Source organism: Diabrotica virgifera, chromosome 7 (genome assembly GCF_917563875.1).
Source record: "Diabrotica virgifera virgifera chromosome 7, PGI_DIABVI_V3a".
In the NCBI taxonomy this organism is placed as follows: domain Eukaryota; kingdom Metazoa; phylum Arthropoda; class Insecta; order Coleoptera; family Chrysomelidae; genus Diabrotica; species Diabrotica virgifera.
The window spans coordinates 135,726,837-135,749,219 of NC_065449.1; positions in this window are offsets into that span (position 1 = coordinate 135,726,837).

A 22,383-nucleotide genomic window follows, 5' to 3' on the forward strand; every position below is an offset into this window, starting at 1 on the left:
CTGTTGAGATGGTTGTTGTTGCGAAAGTTTGGGTGCTTGTTTTGACGTTTGGGTTGGGACTTTTGGTATGGCACCATGTATATTCCGAGCGCTCTGTCGCTGAGGACCAGCCTGTGCTGGTGTTCTTAGAGGCGGAAAATCGTTAGCATATCGCTGCAGAAGGGGGTTGGAGGCGTCGTCCTGCTCGATGCGAAGGTAGGCCTCGCGATACTTGTTGCGGACGATTTCCATCTCCGCGCTAAGCGTCTCGAGGTCTAGCTCCGCCGTGAGCCGGTTGTAACCTCTGGATGGGGGTACAGTGCCTTCCTGATGTAAGGAAGAGAACTGGTTGGCAGTAGTGGTGGCTGTAGTGGTGGTGGTGGTGGTGGCAACGCTTGTCGAGGTCGTCGTCCGAGGACGAAGCGACCGGGTGGAGCTGACTGACCTTACAGATGAAGGCATGACAAATGGGGGAGGATGCAAGTCTAGCGATCGGAGGGCACCTCAGCCTCAAGGTGTTCTGGGGGGTAAACCCCAGGGATAAAGGTGGCTTGTCCACCCCTCCGTGCTTTTCCGGCGTTAGACAGTGACTATACTACCTGATGGGTGCAGTTTACCCTGCTGCTGGTGGGTCCCTCGTTGAAAGCCTTTTTCGCAGTTAGTTTGGCCCCCTTACTCGCACTTGTTCTTGTAACCGTGTGTGAACACTAGGTAGAGTTCGGGGCGAGCGAACTCGCTCGAGCCCAGGGCCAGAGTATTCCTCTGAAACCCCGCAATCCGTCTACCTTTTTGGTTTACACGGCCAAGCGTCGTTGGTTTTTCACTCTGGTTCCAAACTAATAGCTTAGGGCTAACCGTGCGCCGCTACTTCAGCACTTGGTGCTCTCAGGCTTCTCGCTGTTCGTCGGTAAGAGTGGGGTGTGCTAGCAGTGACCTTACTCTTCGACGTCCGGGACGAGAATTGAACGGTTTACTACAACAATGGCGTCCTCGTTTATAGTGCTATTCATCGTTGCTCATTTGTTTCGAACACTTGATCTACGACGTATAATACCGAAACAGGTCGATTTTTATTTTTAAATTATGTTTTCTGTTTACTGGCAGCAGTAGAATGTATTTGAATTAAATAAATTACATACATTCTTCTTTTGTGTCAATTAATTTAATTCAAAAACAATTTTTTTTGGATACCCTCTATAAAAAATTATCATCATCATCATCATCAGCATCCAGCCTTCTGCATCCAAAGTTGAACATAGGCCTCCCCTAATTTTTTCCAGTTTTGTCGATCTTGGGCTTTCTGCAACCAATTACCAGCAATCCTTTTGACGTCGTCTGTCCATCGTGTAGGTGTCTACCTTTACTTCTTCTGTCTTCTCTTGGTCTTCACACTGTAAATTTTTTGGGCCCACCTCCCGTCCTTCATTCTGGCTACATGGCCCGCCCAATTCCACTTCAGCCATGCTACTCGCTCTATGACATCTGGGACGCCTGTCCTTCTTCTGATTTCTTCGTTTCTGACCCTGTCTCTGAGAGTCAGTCCAAGTAGTTACCGTTCCATTCTTCTTTGGACCACTCTAAGTTTCGTTGCTGTGGCCTGCGTTAACGATAATGTTTCGGCGCCGTAAGTCATGACTGGAAGCACACATTGGTTGAACGTCTTCCTTTTCAAATAATTTGTCAAGTTGCTCTTGAAGATGTCTGATAGAGCTCCATATGCGGCCCATGCTAAGGTGATTATTCTCTATAATTCAGCAGTTTGATTGTCGCTGGCAATTTGAATTTCATGCCCTAAGTATTTATATTTATGGACCAATGCTATTTCGTTGACGTCGACTTTTGGATTTTCTAAATTTAATAATAATAAAAAATTATATTAGTCTTTAAATTACTGAATAGAGAAAAATAACCTTTTAAATGAGCTAGCACACCACCCCTATTCTTATTTAAAAAACATCGATTACGTCATCATGACCAGATGGATGACGTCACTAGTATGATATAATATGCCAAAATATCATAATTTAAAAGTAAAAATCGATGTTTCCGGACCTTAAGGACGCTGGTTTACGAAATAACGAATTTATTCCTTTCGTTTGCACCATACTGTATACTATGCCGGGCCGAAAAAGGGCAAAAAAAATTTGTTTGGGAAATTTTAAACGGGCTAGTAAAAAAAGTTTTATATGGTCCTCCTAATACTGTGTACCAAAAATAGGCCGAATTAACTTATTTTTGGCCGGGCCCCTCGGGCCCAAAAAAAATTATTGAAGTGAAAACTTCTTTAGAGACGTTGCGCACTTTTTGGATGGGGAAAATCATTGAATTCGCGACCGTCATCGCTTCGGCAAAATAAATTTTGTACGTATATAATAATATTATGTGTATATAAATTATGTAGAAGTCTTCTTCTTTTTCTTCTTCTTTTTCTTCTAGCCATTCACGTTTATATCTGAACATAAGCCTCTTTAAGTCCTCCTTTCCATTGTTTTTTGTTGTACGCTACTCGTAGCCAATTTTTCCCGGCAGTCCGTTTTAGATCATCTGTCCATCTCATAGGAGGTCTGCCTCTGGGTCTTTTGTATTGGTATGGTCTCCAGGTTAAAATTGTCCTGTGTCATTTGTTTAGATCGCTCCTAGCTACAGGTCCAGCGTATTCCCATTTCAATTTTAATTATTTTTGTACCACAGCGGTGACTTTGGTTTTCTGTCTTTTCCATGTGTTTGTTTTTCTGTCCTTAAGTGATTTGCCAAGCATTGCTCTTTCCATGGCGTGTTGAGTGACTCTGAGTATGTTCATATTCTTTTTTGTGATTGTCCATGTTTGTGCCCCATATGTTAATATCGGAATAATGCATGCATCAAAAACTTTAGATCTAAGATCTAGTTGAATTTGCTGATTTCTGAGTACAGTGGAACCTCGATAAGTCGGATTAATCGGGACCGCTACCGATCCGAGTTATCGAAAATCCGGGCTAGCCGGATAATATGGTAAAAATTTATAAAACACATATAAATAATAAACAAATAAACATTATAATTGTAAAAACATAAAACACATATTATGCACAGTCCATCTAAATTACGTACAGTTGTAGATATAAAATATTGTTTATTTCTTGGTAAAAAACCCAGTCTAAGTGAAAAAACGTTTGTTTTGTCTGATGAAAATCAGTCCGGGTTAGCCGGACTTCCGAGTTATCGGATGCCGACTTATCGAGGTTCCACTGTATATAGTTTAGTTTGCTGAATGCTGCTCATGCTGTTTTCTTCTTTTTATTTATTCCGTTTGAATTTCCCTATTTAGTATTATATTTCGTCCTAAGTATATAATATATACTTAGGAATATACTATATTTTTCAACTTTTTCTATAACTTTGTCGTTTATTATTGTCACGGTTTCTTCGCAGTGCATGACTTTTGTTTTGTTTAAATTCATTTTTAGTCCTATTTTAGAAGATTCGGTGTGTAGTTCTGAATAGGGATCGCGGTTTTTGACAAAACACCGGTTTTCGGTTATACCTTTTTTTTGCTTACGGTTTAACCTGGCGGTTATAACCGGCCAAAAAAACCGGTTTTTTCAAAAACCGGTTTTCGGTTTTTTAATCCAATAGGTTACAATGTTAGATTATTTACAATGCACTTTAGTTTGCGATACTCCACTCAAGTACATACTCGATATCAATATGATCAAAATTAGTACTATCGAAAAAACATCAATATCAATATAATAGGTCTGGATCCCGCGTACTACTTCAGCAAGATGAAAATTTGTTAATAGCTTAAGGGTGTGGAGTCGGATAAACTTTTATATATTGGAACACTGGAACAGGGGAAGTTTTATTGTGGAACAAGTTAAAAATTTGGAACGTCAGACTACAAAAACGTCAGATGTATTTTGTCCGACAGAACTTCCAATTGATTTGTTACCCTTTCATTAAACTCCCATGCAAAAATCAGAAAGCTATTAATGACCAACATGATTCCTGACATTTGAGATGTTCTTCGTATTCCACTCATTAAAATGCCCAGTTGGTGATAAACACCAGTGTGATTTTGGCATGAGAGTTTAATGAAAGGGCAACAAATCAATTGGAAGTTCTGTCCGACAAAATACATCTGACGTTTTCGTAGTCTGACGTTCCAAATTTTTAACCTGTTCCACCATTAAAACTTCCACTGTTCCAGTGTTCCCATATATCAAAGTTTGTCCGACTAGACACCGTTAAGCTATTAACAAATTTTCAGCTTTCTATTAATCAACTTTTTTTTCTTATGCCGGATCCAAACCTATAAATAAAAGACAATTTTTAATAAACCCATTTTATTCGATTAATTATTATTTTTATTTAGTATTTTATTATTATTAGATATTTAGTGATTATTATTAAATATAATATAGCGTAAGATTAATATATATATATATATATATATATATATATATATATATATATATATATATATATATATATATATTGATACATGTATCCATGTGACTTCCAAAGTAGATTCTCGTAATACGTTGTTACTTCATATATACCGTTATGACTTCCGATTTCGGAAGTCACAACGTTTTGCCTATATTTTTACGAATTTGGCTACTAGATGGTATCAGAAGGCTTATATTAAAAATTTCGCTGGAAGTCATATCGTATCTAACATACTCATAAGGTCAGATTTTAGTTCGACGGTATATCACCAGCGCTAGTGTCGCTCCCGTGCTACTATACAGGCTATGTACACAACGCGTAGCGTCTTCCGTATACCACACCGCTCGGTGTGACTTCCGTTTTTTGGCAACCCTGTGTAACGGTTTCCAGACATTTATCTGTTGTAGATTCGCGGTCCTAATCGTACTTAGTGTTTTGTGTGCCTTTTGTTTTTAAACATGAATAATAGCAGATCTGCTTTACTTTTAAAGTTAGCCTTAAATGAAGGTACAATAAGTGATTATATATCTCCATAATTATATATTTTCTGTACTTATTTTAATCTATAATATTTACTTACCTATTTACTTATATAAATTCATTTTTCTCGTGTTTTTGTTTACTTCCTTTTTTACAATGAACTTCTAATTTAATCTACACTCACCGGCACGAAAAACGGGCACCCCAAAAAAATGGGTAATTTTTGATGTCTCGTATCTCCCAAACCTGTTGTCCGATTTAAGTAATTTTTTTTAATATGTTATAGCCTTATTCTTTAACAAAATAGCTATGATAATATTGTTGATAGACAGGTAAATTTTCATTGTATACCGGGTGTACCAATCAAACTGGGTTTTTTTTCTCAATTTTCACAACACCCTGTGGAATATTCTAGCCTTTATAAAATATTTAAATCAAAGCCTAACTATAGCTCCAGGTTTTATTAACATTCTGTTTTTTTATTCATTCGCTTACGTTGGATAATAAAAAGTTAAGGACTTTAACAACTAGCCATGTTCTTTATCGATAGAGGTGTTTCTAAATATAAGTGCGACAAACTTTAAGGGGTAATTTCTGCATGAAAAAATAATGATCGTTTGGCAAAAGAATTTTATATTTGCAAGCATTTGCGGACATAGCTTTATCAAGTAAACGATCATTATTTTTTCATGCAGAATTACCCCTTAAAGTTTGTCGCACTTATTTAGAAACACCATGTATTGATAAAGAACATGTTTAGTTGTTAAAGTCCCTAACTTTTTTATTATCCAACATAAGCGAATGAATAACAAACAGAACGTTAAGAAAACCTGGGGCTATAGTTGGGTTTTTTGTATAAAGGCTAGAATATTCCACAGGGTGTTGTGAAAATTGAAAAAAAAAACCAGTTTGATTGGTACGCCCAGTATACAATGATAATTTACCTGTCTAGAAACAATGTTATTACAGCGATATAGTTAAAGAATAAGGCTATAGCACAGGGGTGGGCAAAAGCCGGCCCGCGGGCCGGGTCCGGCCCTTTCGCTTACTTTGTCCGGCCCGTTGAAAAACCCCGCAAGTACCTAATCTTTTTGATCCCTTTTATGTGATTTTGTTGAAATCAACAGTAATAGTTTGCATAGTGTTCACATAAATTATTAAATATATAAATAATAGAGAGTATTATAATTACGAACAGCCTTAGCTAACTATATTTTTAAAAACTGTTTAATTGTAACTATTTACTTTAAATTTCTTTTAAAATATAGGGAAATCCCCGGAGATTCATAATTGTTTATTCGGTATTAATAATCGTATTTAACTCTCAAGGTCTCAAGACAAGCACTCGGTGTTTGGGTATCTATTTCAACCATATCACTGACAGTTTATGATCTAAATAGCTCAGCACTTTGGTCCCAATAATATGATTCTTTATTTATTAAATCTGAATTAAGTATGGTTGTTTGGAATACCTACTTCAGCATAAAATTCATTGTTACCGATTTTTGCCGAAGTTTTACAACTACTTCGAAAGACGCGTATAAGTTTATTTTGATTTAGCACTGGTCGTATTTCCTATTACTCCTCATATTTCTTTTGATACAGTGTGTGTTATTTTGCAAATATATAATAAATTGAAAAAGTGGAGGACATTTTGTAAGTAAAATTTGAAAACATTGTTTTTATTTTATTGTATTAAAATATTTATTTGTAAGCATTTGCAAAATGATACAATCTAAAAAAAGAAAAGTTGATTTGGAATGCAGAAATTTTAATGAAGCATGGACAGAAAAATACCTTTTTACGAACATTGGTAAGAAAGCAATTTGTTTAGTTTGCCATTAAACCATTGCTGTTTTCAAGGAATATAATTTAAAGAGGCATTTTACATCAAAACATCCAAAATATGCATCGTTTTCTTTAGAAGAACTTAAAAATGCTGCAGAGAACTTAGCAAAAAACTTAAATAAACAACAAAATATTTTTAGCAAACAAAGTAACATCGAGAAATCTACCACACAAGCAAGTTATGTTATTGCACACAAAATTGCTAAGTTATGTAAACCTTTTTCTGAAGCAGAATTTGTTAAACAGTGCATGGTAGAAGTGTCGGAGATATGTTGTCCTGAAAAAAAACATATTTTTGAAAATTTAAGCCTGTCAAGGAGAACAATAGTACGACGGATCGAAAATATTTCAGGAAATTTACTCGACCAGCTAAAAACAATAATTGCTGATTTTACATATTGCTCTCTGGCGTTGGATGAGTCCTGCGATATTACTGACACAAGTCAATTATTAATATTTATTCGGGGCATTAACAAAAAATGTGAAATTCGCGAGGAACTTCTTAGTGTGCATCCAATGAAAGATACAACTACCGGTGAAGACTTCTTTAACGCTGTTGAAGAGTGTTTAGTTAAAGTAAATTTACCTTGGAACAAAATAGTAAGCATTAGTGATGTTGATTATAGTTACTTTCGAGTATTCGTTACAAATCGTTACTTTTGTATAAAGTAATCATTTACAGTATTCGTTACTATGATTACTTTTGTTACTTTTGTATTTGAGTACCGGTAATCATATCGAAAATCGTATTTCTCATTAGGTAGGTATTTTGTATAAAGTAATCATTTACAGTAGTCGTTACTTTGATTACTATGATTACTTTTGTATTTGAGTACCGGTAATCATATCAAGAATAGTATTTCTCAGTAGGTAGGTATTTTGTATAGGTATTCCGATATAATAACGACCTTCACGAAGTACGAAGTAATCAGAGTAATCAAAGTAATCAAAGCAGATACAATAGTCGTTACTCGCTCTGATACGATTGGTACGAAGTAATCAGAATAATCAAAGTAACGATTTGCCTCTCTGTATAGTAATCGTTACTTTCGGTATTCGTAAGTAACGAGTACTTTGTAACGAATAGTTACTTTTTCAACATCACTAGTAAGCATCACTACGGATGGCTGTCCTAGTTTAACAGGGAAAAATGTGGGCTTACTAAAACGAATCAGCGACAAAGTAAAACAGTTGCAGCCAGAACAAGACATATTATTTTTACACTGCATTATTCATCAAGAAGTGTTATGTAGAAAAGTTTTAAAATTGAATCACGTCGTTACTGTTGTGACAAAAGTTGTAAATTTTATCCGGGAACGTGCCTTATAGACAAGGCGAAAACGGTGGGTTCGAAGGGAAAAATATTCCCATGAGATTTTTTTGCATAATCACATTCGTGAGACATCCCAGAATAAGGTTCAAGAAGTCGCCCACGTGAAAAGTGGGCCAATTTTTTTTAACAATTTTTTTTTTATCAAATTGCTAGAATCAATATTTTTGGCCTGAACAATTTTTTCTTTAATTTTTTGGACCATTCTGAACAAAAAATATCTCTTATAATTTTCCTCTAAAGTTGATCGTTTTCGACTTATAAGCAATTTAAAATTGAAAAAAAACGAAAAATGACGGTTTTCAAGGCTTAATAACTCGGTTAAAAGTTATTATTATGAAAATGAAAGTCAATGTATGACTAAATCAAAGTTTAAAGCCCCCCCTACAAGATCCTGAAGAAATTTTTGTCATTATTTTATTACTAAGCTGTTATTTTTAAATAAAAATAATAAGCGCCATGCATGTGTGCGGCCGCTGTAAATGCTGAGTGCGAGAGAGAAGCCATTCCAGCAGTCCACTTGTGCATCTTGCTCGCACTCACATTTACAACCGCGTCAATACGATCTAACCGCTCATTGTTTTTAATTAAAAATAACAGCTCAGTAGTACATTAATGACACATATTTCTTCAGGATCATGTAGCGGAGACTTTAAACTTTGATTTAGTCGCTTTCTGACTTTCATAATAATAATTTTTAACCGAGTTATTAAGTCTTGAAAATGGCCATTTTCGCGTTTTTCAAATTTTAAATTGCTTATAACTCGAAAAAGATCAACTTTAGAGAAAAATTATAAGAGACCTTCTTTGTCCAGAATGGCCCAAAAAACCTAAAAAAAATTAGTGCGGGCCAAAAATATCGATTTTTGCAATTTGATTAAAAAAAATTGTTAAAAAAAATTGGCCCACTTTTCACGTGGGCGACTTCTTGAACCTTATTCTGGGACGTCTCACGAATGTGATTATGCAAAAATATCTCATGGGAATATTTTTCCCAACGAACCCGCCGTTTCCGCCTTGTCTATTAAATCATCGACAGTTTGTTGAATTTTTGAAAGAAATTGAAAGTGACTTTTACGAAATTCCTTACTACACTGAGGTGAGATGGCTTAGCATCGGTAAAGTTTTGGACAGATTTCAATATTTGCTTGATGAAATAGTATCCTTCTTGTCGATAAAAGAAAAACTACATGATTTTCCTGAATTGCAAAATGAGGCATGGCTAAACGATTTGTCGTTTTCTGTAGATATTGTAAAATATTTAAATGAACTTAATGTAAATTTACAAGGGAAAAACCAGTTTGCTTTCAATATGCACTCAAATGTCAAAGCATTTATGATAAAACTAAACTTATTTGCTGAGAACTTTAATAAAAAAATATTAAACCACTTCCCATCATTACAAACACGACGAGAATTATTGAAAAATTCTGATTTTCTTAAATATAGTTCAGTAACACAAGACCTGCATACTGAATTCCAAAGAAGATTTCAAGATTTCAAAGCTATTGAAAAACCTTTGTCATTAATTAGTCAACCTTTCAATTTCGATGTGCAAGAAGCTCCTGTTGAAATTCAGCTAGAATTAATTGACTTACAGGCAAATAATTTATTAAAAGAAAATGTTCAATCAAACGAATTGAGTGCTTTCTACGGTGCTTTGAATACAGAACATTTTAAACATTTTTTAAACTATGTTCAAAAATACCTAGTTTTATTTGGTTCGACATATATTTGTGAAAGAACTTTTTCGTTGATGGTTTCCACGAAAAATAAATATCGATCACAAATTACTGACGAAAATCTACACTCGGTATTAAGGATTGCTACAAGTGATTTGGATCCCAATTTTGAAGAAATAATATCACATGAACATTCGCGATTTCACGTTTCGCATTAACTATTATAGAAGTTATACTTATAATGAGTATTCTATTAATTTTAACGTTTAATGTTTGTCTTTTTTTTTATAATTTTATTTAATATTAGGTATATTTACAAAATATGTATCAATATAAATTAATTTGTATCGTTAAAATATAAATAAATAAGAAAATAAAATCTTTCAATAATTGATTTATTTAATTACCATTAATTTATTATTATTCTTCTAACGCCGACTCCACTAATGAAGGTTGGCTAAAACACCATTGCAAATTCGTCTCTATTTTCTGCTTTTCTTAAAAGCGTCTGTGTGTTTAACCCGGTCCAGTCTCAAATGTTTTCAGTCAGAATATTTGTCGTCTACCAGGACCCCTTTTTCCTTCGAACAACTCGTACATATCATTTCTGAGCATGTGCCGTAAATATGCTGTCTGTCTCCTTTTAATGGAGGTCAAAAGTTCTCTGTCTCTTTCCATTTCGTGCAACATCATTTTGTTCGTATATGATCGGTCCATGGTATTTTCTAAATTCTCCCAAAAAGCCACATCTCAAAAGCTTCCGGCTTTCTCATTAAGTCAGCATTAACAATCCAAGCTTCGGCACCATAAAAAAGAATAGAGTGGATATATAACATTTTATCAACTAATATCAGATTTGCAGATTGAGTCTTTGGTGACTCAGAAATGTCCTCATCTTCAAAAAGTCTACCCTCAATTGCTCTATTCTTGATCGAATTTATGATTTCGAATTTAAATCTTCCGTAATCCAGACTCCTAAGTAAGTATTTCATTTTGTCCACTTGCTCAATATCTTCATTTTTTATCTGGTTCTTTTTCTGGATCTTCTTATGATTTAATATAATGACCATTTTTTTTTTCAATTACGTGACATATTTTACTGGGCACAAGTTTTTCGCATGTATTCCCAAGTAGGACAATTTATTATTACCATTTTCTAATTATTAACAGTCAAATTTCTTTGTCCAAATGCTTTAAAATAATACTTATAGTATTTATTTCTTGGGCAGGGAATAAACTACACCAAAAAAAATTCGCGTGGGCACAGCGTACATATCTGGTATAGTCCTCCGGCCCGAGAGACATTTTGAAACTTTCATTTTGGCCCGCGCTTAAAAGTAATTGCCCACCCCTGATCTAAGCGGTTTTTTAAAATTTATGGGTTTTGCAATATTTTACCGTCAGCGAACGGACTAATAGTAGAGGATCCGATATAAGGCCGATCTGCATCGATCTATTTAATGGATAACGTGTGCGTGAAGTAACAATGTATTTTAAACGGGATTTACTTTTTCGCACTGTTTTTGACACACTTTCATATAATCAAATATCCTTAACTTTCGCGTTGTCATGGTGATGACATAATGAGCAATAAATTACAAAAAAAAATTTGACAGTTTTGTGGTTTGAAAGAAATTAGAATGTTTAAATAAGTTCTAAAAATTGTAGAATAGGAATGAATTCCAGTGATGAAGAGTTACAGTTTTTTTATTTGTTTATCGTAGATAAAATATTGTATGAAACTGTGCGTGAAGTACTTTTTGCGAACTTAAGCGATGTATAGCACTCGCTCCGTTGTCGCTTGTGCTCTAAACATCACGTGCATTCGTAAAAAGCATACTTCACGAACTGTTTCATAAATAACTATTTTCATATATTAAAAAAAATGTTTCGACCCGGGTAGATATTATTCCAGATTTTCAGATTTCAGCACAGTGTTAGATGGTTGGGGCATATATGGAGAGCAGGTAGCGTAACAACTATAAACTCAATTTTACAATGGAAACCCGGAGTTAGAAGGAGACGCGGAGGAACTAGAATAAACGGTTACAGGAAGTAAAGGAAAATTTATATAGGGCAGGAATTAGAGACTAGCAGAAAAAGACAGAGGATAGAAAGAACTGGAGAAGCACAGTCAATAGTATCGAGTAGCAGACTGGGACTAATCTGCTCTAAAAAGATGGATCTAGATAGCTTTTTAGCAGCTCAACCCCACCTGGTGTATTTAGCCATTTAATTTTCTTATTACACATTATTATTGGTACATCAAAAATTAAAAGGACGGTGCCTGTAATAAAATCTAAAATTCAAAATTTAATCAAGAAAAATAATAAATATTAAAATTTCCTATAAGTTCAAATTTATTTATTAAAATTTTTGATATAATTTTCATAAATAAATTACTTACTAATAACACTTTTTTAATTAATTCCAAAAAATCCATTTTGCAGCAATAATAAAATATTAGTATTTGTAAAATAAATATCAATCATATCATAAATAATACAGGTTTACAAAAAAAAACTAAATTTCGGACTATTTGACGAAACCATGTTACAAAGGGGTTTTTGGGGTGGCTGATCACGAATCCGGGGTCCGCTCACCTCTTTCACGCCAGGTAAAGGTCATTTCAAGGTCAAATCAAGATAAATCGACAGTAGCTCTGAGAAAGTATATTAGGGCGTTTTTGGTGTCGCTGATGACGAATCATTAGTCCGCTGACCTCTATCACGTCTAGTTCAAGGTCAAATCAACATAAATCGACACAATCGCTCTGAAAATATAGGGGTTTTGGAGTCACTGATCATGAAAACTGCGGTCCGTTGAGCTCTACCACGTAAGGTAATGGTCATTTCAAGGCCAAATCAGGACAAGTCCACAAAACTGATTTGACCTTGAAATGACCTTTATCTGTCGCGGTTGAGCTCAACGGACCCCAGTTTTGTGATCAGCGACCCCAAAAACCCCCTAATATACTTTTTCAGAGCGATCGTGTCCATTTATCTTGATTTGACCTCGAAATGACCTTGAGCTAGACGTGATAGAGGTCAGCGGACACAAATTCGTCATCAGCGACCACAAAAACCCCCTAATATACTTTTTCAGAGCGACTGTCGGTTTATCTTGATTTGACCTTGAGATTACCATTACCTGACGTGATAGAGGTCAGCGGACCCCGGATTCGTGACCAGCGACCCCAAAAACCCCCTAGTCATATGGTTTCGTCAAATATTCCGAAATGTATTTTTTTTGTAAACCTTTTTAATCAAAAGAATATCAATCTTTTAATTTAAATAGACAACTTTAAAACATAGAACTGCATTCACAACTGTATTCACAGTAAAAGTTTCAAAAGATCACACATTACGCTTAAAGTAAGAGGTAAATCAGCAGACGAGTCGTTGTGACTTCCAAAATATGACAACACCGCTGGAAGTGACAACGCACCTTGAACTACCCTATATATGGAAGCCATAACGTATGCTGTACGCTTCGGTATATACGTATATATATATACAAAATTTATTTTGGTAAATCCTTTCCCCTCAATAGGTAGACCCATTTTATAAGCCCCCCTTTTACCAAATACACAATTTTTAAAAAATAATTCCTAGTAGAAAAGGTGGAAGTCGGACAGCCTCTTCTGTATACCGGAAGTCACAACTTAACGTGCATCAATATATATATATATATATATATATATATATATATATATATATATATATATATATATATATATATATATATACGTCTTCATATCAAGGCGAGATCCGACTAAATCGAGGACAACCCGAGATCCACCAATAGGAAATTAATTATTGGAGTATATTGTTCATAAGTATCTTTATAATAAACATATTAATCATGGCACACTTAGAGGGGAAAAGAGTTTTGTACTTAAATTTTTCTGATAAATTTACAGCGAAACGAGATCCGTCGCTGAAAAGTAAAGGGGAGGACTTATATACGAAATTTTAGATATTTACCGTTCAACGCGAGATCACACACTGATGCCAGCTCTAAAGAGTATTAGTCGAGCGGTTGGAGCTCGTGTTGTATTGTATATTTCCCACGATATAAAGATATATAATGGGCGTAACTTTTAAGTATCGCTTCTTTTGTGTCTTTAACGTCTACGATTGACCTTTCAGAAAGTCCCTTAGTTTTATTACATACATAAGGGTGTGAAAAAAGAAAAAGAATACTTGACAAATAATAACCATTTAATAATGATAATTATTTGCAATACAATATTTTAAAACTATACATTAATATTCTTAAAAAACACTTACTACGAAACCAAAATGTAATTATTATATTCTTAAATAATACAAATTGTTACAAAATAATTATTTAAATGATTGCTTGTTTTAAAAATACATTACAAGAAAGTAAAATTTTTTATAAATATTATTAAAGTATAAAAAATAAAATAACTCAATATGTAGAAATTATTATTTGATAGTTAAAGAATGATTTTAAGTAAAATGATTTAAAAGATAAAAAGAAACACACATAATTTTAAGGGTCAACTCCTAATTTCATGAAAATTTGGATTTAGATTCTACCCATCCCCCACTTCAAAGTTGAATTTGTGCCGTTGATTGCTTTTACTTGGAGGGTGAAAAAATATACGTTTAAAATAAGTCCGGAAACAGATCTGACTAAGTTTAAGCAACTTTTGTTCTATAGAGTTTTTTTAACTTAGGTACTAGGTTAATTTAGTAGTAGGTACTAGAGTCACTTGCGACTAAAAATATTTACTTTTCAACAAAAAAAAACACGTTTTTCGGCGGTTTTTCGCAAATACTCAAAAAGTAAGTATTATATCGAAAAAATATTCTTGGAAAAAATGTAGCATATAAAAAAAACTTTATATTTTTAGTATATTTTTAGTCTATAGAACCAGTAAAAGTAAATTTGTAGCTCATAAAAAAGACGATATTATCCTTCAAATTCCAAATCAAATATTTTAACGTGATACATAGTACCAAAAAATGAAGCTCTTTTCGGGGAAAACCCATTAAAAATTTTTTTAAAGTGTTAACAAAAAGCTTTATTTTATTTTATAAAAGTTATATACGGGTAGGAGAGACAACGGAACGAATTTTCGAACGTTTAAACAGACGACATCCCAGATTTACCAATTTCTGGACAATTGATCCAAAGGCTGGATTCTAACAACGAAACAGTTGTGGATTTTCAAGTTTTCAATGAGAGTTAGAATGAAAAAACATTAGTGACCTCGAGTATGATGGTTTGGAGAATTTGGCTGGTTATATCTGCCATAAATTGAAGGACTCCAGTATTCAATCCGTAGATGTTTCAACGTACACGTGGGTTGATCATTTGAGTAAGTGTGGTTTATGTAAACCATCAGACACTCTCTTGTCATATATTAAGTAACTGGAGGCAATTTTTCCTTCCACATGGATGGTGATTCCATTTTGGTAACTAAAAATTATTTAGAAAACCTTATGTCCAAAAGTGTAACTGTAGACTGTTCTAACAAAGCGAACAAGTTATTTTTTAGGTCTCGGATGTACTTCCGAATTAAAGAATTAAACAAGTCTCTTAACAACCTGACATTGCGTAAAAGAAAAATTATGAAAACTGCTACATAGTTGCTGTATGTACGTCTATTTCACATGCACAAAATTTAAATAAAGTGCATGGCATGAAAACTGTAAAACTTATTTTTGTCTTTTCCAAGCCTCTTACTTAAATCTGATGAAATACATTATTTAAAAAGTAAAAAATTTTGTTTTTTTATCAATCCATTAAATTTATGGTTTTATTTTGGGGCTTTTCTTCCCCTTGGTAAAAATTATATTTACTAATGTGTAGGCCACTAATCAATTTTTGCCAACTAACGAAATATAATAATTTTAGTAGATATCGATTATATGAATATTTTTATTTTCCGGATACCAATATAATCAAGAAACTGGGTACTTTACAAATAACTGAAAATCAATTTAAATAAAAGTAAATAGTTTAATAATTTTCCTCTAAACTATAAAAATCACTTAGTTTCTTTTAGTCATAATTCATTCGTTTGTACTATTCTCAAATTTCATTCGCGTTCGTATTACGAACGCATAGACGGGACTATGCTTTACTCTGTTGTTAACGTCATGCACCAATCGGACGAGCTTACGTAACTAGAATATCAGGGTGTGCATATTTCCGGGTCCCGGTGAATTCGTATCTATTTTAGTCCCCATCCTAATTACAGACCAACTGGCAACTCTGGTGCGCAGGTAATTTTTAAATAACCCATTAACTACCGGTGAATTGGTAACTTTCATTTTTTAAGTATTGTTGATAATCTAATATCGGTATTCCAGGTATTTAGCGCTGCACTCCTAGAAAATGGAAAAAATGTCACAGGAAGTGAAACCGATGATGAAACGAAACGCAAAAGAGAAAACTTGGATGACTGTTTTAATAGAAGTAAAATTAAAAAACGGTCACCAAGCAAAGCAGGCAACGAAAACAAGGAAGACATGGAAAATGTTATGATTACAATAATGAAAGAGCTAATGAATAAAAACGATGAAATGCTTCAGGAAATAAAACAAATAAGGAAAGAATAACAACAAACCAATAAAGAGTTAATGGGTGTAAAAGCAGAGAAACAAAAACTAAAAAAAGAAGTAAAACAGCTACATGAATGAATGGAGCAACTGGAGAAATTTAGCAAAAAGAAAAGCTTGATCGTAACTGGGTTGAAAGTAGAAACAAATGATTATAAGAAATTAAAAGAAGAAATGGAAAATTTCAGAGCCCAAGAGTTGCAAATACAAATAAAACTAAGAAGTGCAAAAAAAATAGGAGAAACAGTATGCGCAATAGAAACAGAAGCCCTCACGGATAAAATGGAAATCCTAAACAAGGAACGTAAACTAAAACAGCATAAAGATCGTATCTATATAAACAACGATTGGACATCGAAAGAAAAAGAAATACAAAAAGAAATAACTAAAATAGCAAAGGACGAAAGAAGCAAAGGTAAGCAAACGAAAATCGGCTACAAGAAATTAATAGTGAATGGCAAAATCTAGATATGGGACGAAGAGAGAGAACAGCTGATAGAAAATTCAAAAAACTAATAAACGAAGAACAGCGGCTGAAATTTGATATTGACATGGCAAAAAAGACTCGGAAATGCAAAAGGTTAACGAAAACAAAATAACGCACACAAAATAAAGAAAGAATCTCAATAAGAAGAAAAGAACAAAACCCATTAGAATGGGCTCTTGGAATATTAGAACCATGCTGGCAGCAGGTAAGATGCAAGAAATAGCTCTTGAAATGAAAAAATACCAACTAGAAATCCTAGCCCTACAGGAAATACGATGGAAGAAAGAAGGAAAAATTGAGAAGAAAAACTTTAGCATGTATTATTCGGGAGAAAACAAACAGGGAACGAATGGTACGGCATTTATGGTGAACAAAAAAATGAGGGAAAAACTGATACAATTCAAAGCAGTTAATGAAAGGATATCTTACATAAGAAAATAAACAAGCCAACATCTCGATAGTCAATTGCTATGCACCCACCGAAGAAGCAAACCAAGAAGATAAAACAGAATTCTAAGACATCCTGTAAGAAACCTGTGAAAATATTCCGAGGAATGACATATTAATAATATTGGGTGATTTCAATGCAAAGATCGGAAAGGAGGACTATAATCGTAATGTAGCTGGCAAAGAAACCATTCATGAAACTACGAATGATAATGGAGGAGAAATCTGCAACCTAGCAGCAGCAACAAAATACATATATAGTTAGTACTGGGCATAAACATAAAAAAGAAAACAAAATAACATGGATGATACCAGGAAGAATGGATGGAAACCAAATAAATCATACTCTAATTTCGAAAAAGTGGACACAAATAGTACAAGACGTAAGGTCATATAGAGGGGCAAATTGAGGCACTGACCACATATTGTTGATAGCAAAACTTAAGATGAAAATAATCAAAGCAAATAATCATAAGGAAGGAAAAAGGAGGAAATGGAATATAGCCAATCTGAAAACGCAAGAAACAAAGCAACAATATACAGAACAACTGGAACAGAAATTGGGTCAGTACGAGCACATAGAAATAGAAGGAGAATGGAAAAACATAAAGAACAGCATAATAGAGACAGCAGAACAAATAATAGGATTCCAAAAAAACAAAGAATCGAAAGAATGGTTTGATGAGGAATGTCACCAAAAAAGTCAACTGAAGCACCTCGCAAGAAACAAATGGCTACAAAGTGCCGAACAGGAACAACTGGACCAATATAGAAAAGAAAAACAAGAAGCATTGAAACTCTATAGAAGAAAGAAGAACACATGGATCTCTGAACAAATGCAAGAATTAGAAACGAATAATAAAGACAACAAGAAATTGTTCGAATAGATAAAACAACAACACAGTACCAAAAAATCTGTCACAAAAATAAACAAAAAAGATTGGGAAAAACATCTCACGGACCTATACAAAAACGACAATAAGGCATATTCAGAGGATGAGGATATAAGAGATAACAGAGATGAAGAGGAAGTCGCACCTACTTATCAGGAATTCATGGAGGTATTAAAACAACTAAAAGTAAACAAAACGCCAGGGCCAGATGAAATCAACAACGAACTGATCATCAACGGCGGAGAGGAGCTCACGAAGCGAATGCACAAGTTAATGGTTACAATTTGGAAGGACGAAAGCATGCCCATAGAATGGAAAAACGGACACATCGCACCAATCTTTAAGAAAGGAGATCCAACTAAGTGCTGCAACTACAGACCAATTATGCTACTAAATACAACGTATAAGATATTGATCACAATTATAAGAAACCGACTAAATCAATACACAGAAAAAATTATAGGACCATATCAACAGGGTTTTAGAACAATAGATCAAAGGAAGATCAACAATAGATGCAATACACGTACTGACACAAACAATTGAAAAAAGCTATGAACATGACATAGAATTACACATACGACACATCGACTTCCAACAGGCCTTCCACAGCATATACAGACAACAATTATTAAAAGAAATGAAAAAAATGGAGATACCGGCAAAACTAATAAGACTAACTAGAATGACAATAAAAGACTCAACAGCAAAAGTTAAAACAAATGAGGGCGATACAAATGACATCAAAATAGAACTTGAAGTAAGACCAGGAGACAGTCTGTCAACGACAAACGACACTATTTAATATCGCTCTAGAAGGAGTAATTAGGGACACAGGGCTGAAAAAGACAATTATTCAAAGCTCAACACAGATCATAGGATATGCAGATAAACTGGGACTGGTAGCACGAGATAAAAAAAGACTAGAAGAGGCACTTTTAACCCTGGTAAGAGAAGCAAAGACGAGAGGACTAATAATCAATCAGAATAAAACAAAATATCTTATAAGCACACGAGACAATGTAAACAGAATAGCAGAAATAAAGATAGGTGAAAATACATTCCAGAGAGTAGATTGCTTCAAATACCTGGGGGTGATGGTGGACGGCAAAAACGGAAGGAGTATAGAGATAAACGACAGAATTAAAGCAGGTAATAGAGTATATTGGAAAGATCACCAACTACTCAAGGACAAAAACCTGAGCAAAAAAACAAAATCAAAAATATACACAGCAGCAATCAGATCAGTGATAGCCTATGAAGCAGAAGTAATGTGCCTTACGAAAAAGACGAAGAAAAGTTAAAAATAATTGAGAGAAAAATTATAAAGATACATGGTCCAGTAAAGACAGAAACAGGGGAATATAGAAAGCTGATGAACCATGAAATAATAAATATAAATAAAGGAGAAGATATAGTAAAATTCATTAAAGCACAAAGCCTCAGATGGTTTGGGCACACAGAAAGAAGAGGGGTAGAAGAACTGATCAGGAAGATAATGAACTGGAAACCAGTAAAAAATAGACCAAGAGGAAGACCAAAAATTAGATGGGAAGATCAACTGCTAGACGATATATCAAATATGGAAATTGCAAACTGGAGAGAAAAGATTCAGGACCGGAGAGAGTGGAAGAAGATAGTAGAGAGGGCAAAAAAACATCACAACCTATGAACTAAGACCTAAAGGAAAAGCGGACTAATTTACCGCGTGAAATGGATTAAAAGAGCTCATATTTGAGCGAACTATACTCTAACAAGAGTGAACGGTCCATATAATAATTCCAGGTATGTACCTGTATAAATTACCCTCCTTGAAGTTGGTGTAAAAGGTATTCACCATTTATGTATTGTCTTTTGGAAGGATTACTAGAGAAAATCCAAATAAATTTTGAAAAAATGGCTGAAATCGCTGAAATTCTTGTAACAGATTCCGTAATGAGTGTACATGGGTGGTAAATGATTTTAAATTTCACTTAAAGAAAGTGCTAAAAAGTCTAAAACATTTATGGTACTGTTCTGCATCTGGTTTCCAGGCAACCTGTTATACCGACGGTTAGTTTTTTAATATTTTGAGTAGTAACTATGTTGGTTATCAACAATTTGATGTCAAAAATGCACATTTTGCCATTTTTTGTCTACCAGTAAGAAGAAAAACATTCAAAACAAAATTTAAGATAACCGCATTATAGAGCATGTAAAACAATTTAAATAAGGTTTTATAAATTTCGCTATACTTAATTGTTGCTTATAAAACTATAAATTAAGTCAGTTTAACGTTAATATAACTTATGTTAAAAATACAACTTATATCTCGATATTACGTGAAATAGCTCAAAGGAATGAGTAAAAATACACGGTTTTTATGACACTCAGTGTAACTACGTAACAATTGTTTTAGTTTCTATATGAACGGAATAACAAAATTTATGTAAATCTGACCAATTTTTTCTCAATTTAATTATTTATTGACAATTTAAATGAAAAATAGCCGATTTTAAGAATTTTCGTCTATAAGTTACAATGTTTTACCAAAAAACTGAAAAAAGAACCGATTAGTTTATTGAAATAGCCTTAAAATGAGTTGAAGTAAAATAGAATTGGAGCTTTGTTTATCAATAAACATTAACTATTCAAATTTATTTCTTACGTTTTAAGCTAACTACCTGAGGTACCCCTAAACCCTAAAAATGTCATCAAAACGACGATTTTGAAGCTTTTCCGACTAGATTAAAGAAGCTATTATCGATTCAAACAAAAGTTGTGTATTTTTAATTCTAAATTTCAACTATTTAATTAAAAATAAAGTGTTTCAGTTGAAAATTCAAAGTTGCTACACCCACCGCTTTCGCAGGCAGAATAAGAACCCTGCTATTGCATAAGTATATAGATTTTGAAAAACCATTCAAAAAGCATTCCAAAGTTTTTTCGATATGCCGTCTAGTTCTCGAGATATTTGACAATCGCCTTTCTGGACAGAGCCCTTAAAGAATGTAAACATTCTTATTCAAGCTAGACATAAGCCGAGTGAGAGAGCTGACCGTGAAATTCATTTGCGATGTTTCCAAATTTACCGGATCTCGGGTTGTCCGCAAAATATATATTTACCATATACACAACGGATCGCGCGCGCTGCCCTCTACAGCGGATTTAGTGGAACCACTGCAATATAAAATTCACCAAAAGGGGTGCAAAATGAGGTCCAGACAAAAATCGATTTCCTTGTACCCTAACCATTGTTACATCGAGATGTCACTATATACACGTGAATACAAGGTGAGATCCAAAATCGGATCTCGCCTTGCAAAACGGATCTCATCTTGTATAGCTTATGATACAAACGGATCTCGCCTTGATATGAAGACATATATATATATATATATATATATATATATATATATATATATATATATATATATCAAATAGATGAAATAGAGAATGTGGAAAAATCCCCTTACGAACAATTCACACATCCACCATTTTTGGTTCACTGAGTGTGTTTCAAAGATCTACATCTTATGTTTTTATATATATATATATATATATATATATATATATATATATGTATATATATAATAAATAGATATATAATAAATAGAAATAACAAATAGACTTTTATTTCACATGACCGAATTGCTGAAACTTCAAACCACTATAACACAGTACGGTCGAAAATATTTGTACAAATATATATATATATATATATATATATATATATATATATATATATTGCAATAATATACAATTTAACCCAACCATTTCAACTTATAAAAAATTTCCCAGACTCTTTTAAATGCGATTAAAAAAAAAATAATAGCAACATAAATATTTTACTTAAGAATAAATTGGATAATGCAATTTATCTTTTATTTTTACTACCATCAAAAAATAATTATCATGTATTTCTGTTAACACGTTTGTATATTTGTATAATAGGTATATTTTAACTCATTTAATACTTCCTGTATGGGTGTATCGTTTTGAAAACGTAGGGAAATCTTCGGAGATTCGTATTCATAATCAGTAATTCGATATTCATAGTCTGAGCATTATTTTTGGTAATCAGAAAAAGTCATTCACCCAGTGGCGGCTCATACCACTTTAAGAAGGTAGTTCCAGAACTCGGGCAGCCGCCAAAATTTTGAGTGACGTATTCACGGTATTGTCAAAAAAGGTATACTTACAACAAAAACTGAAAAAATAAATGCGC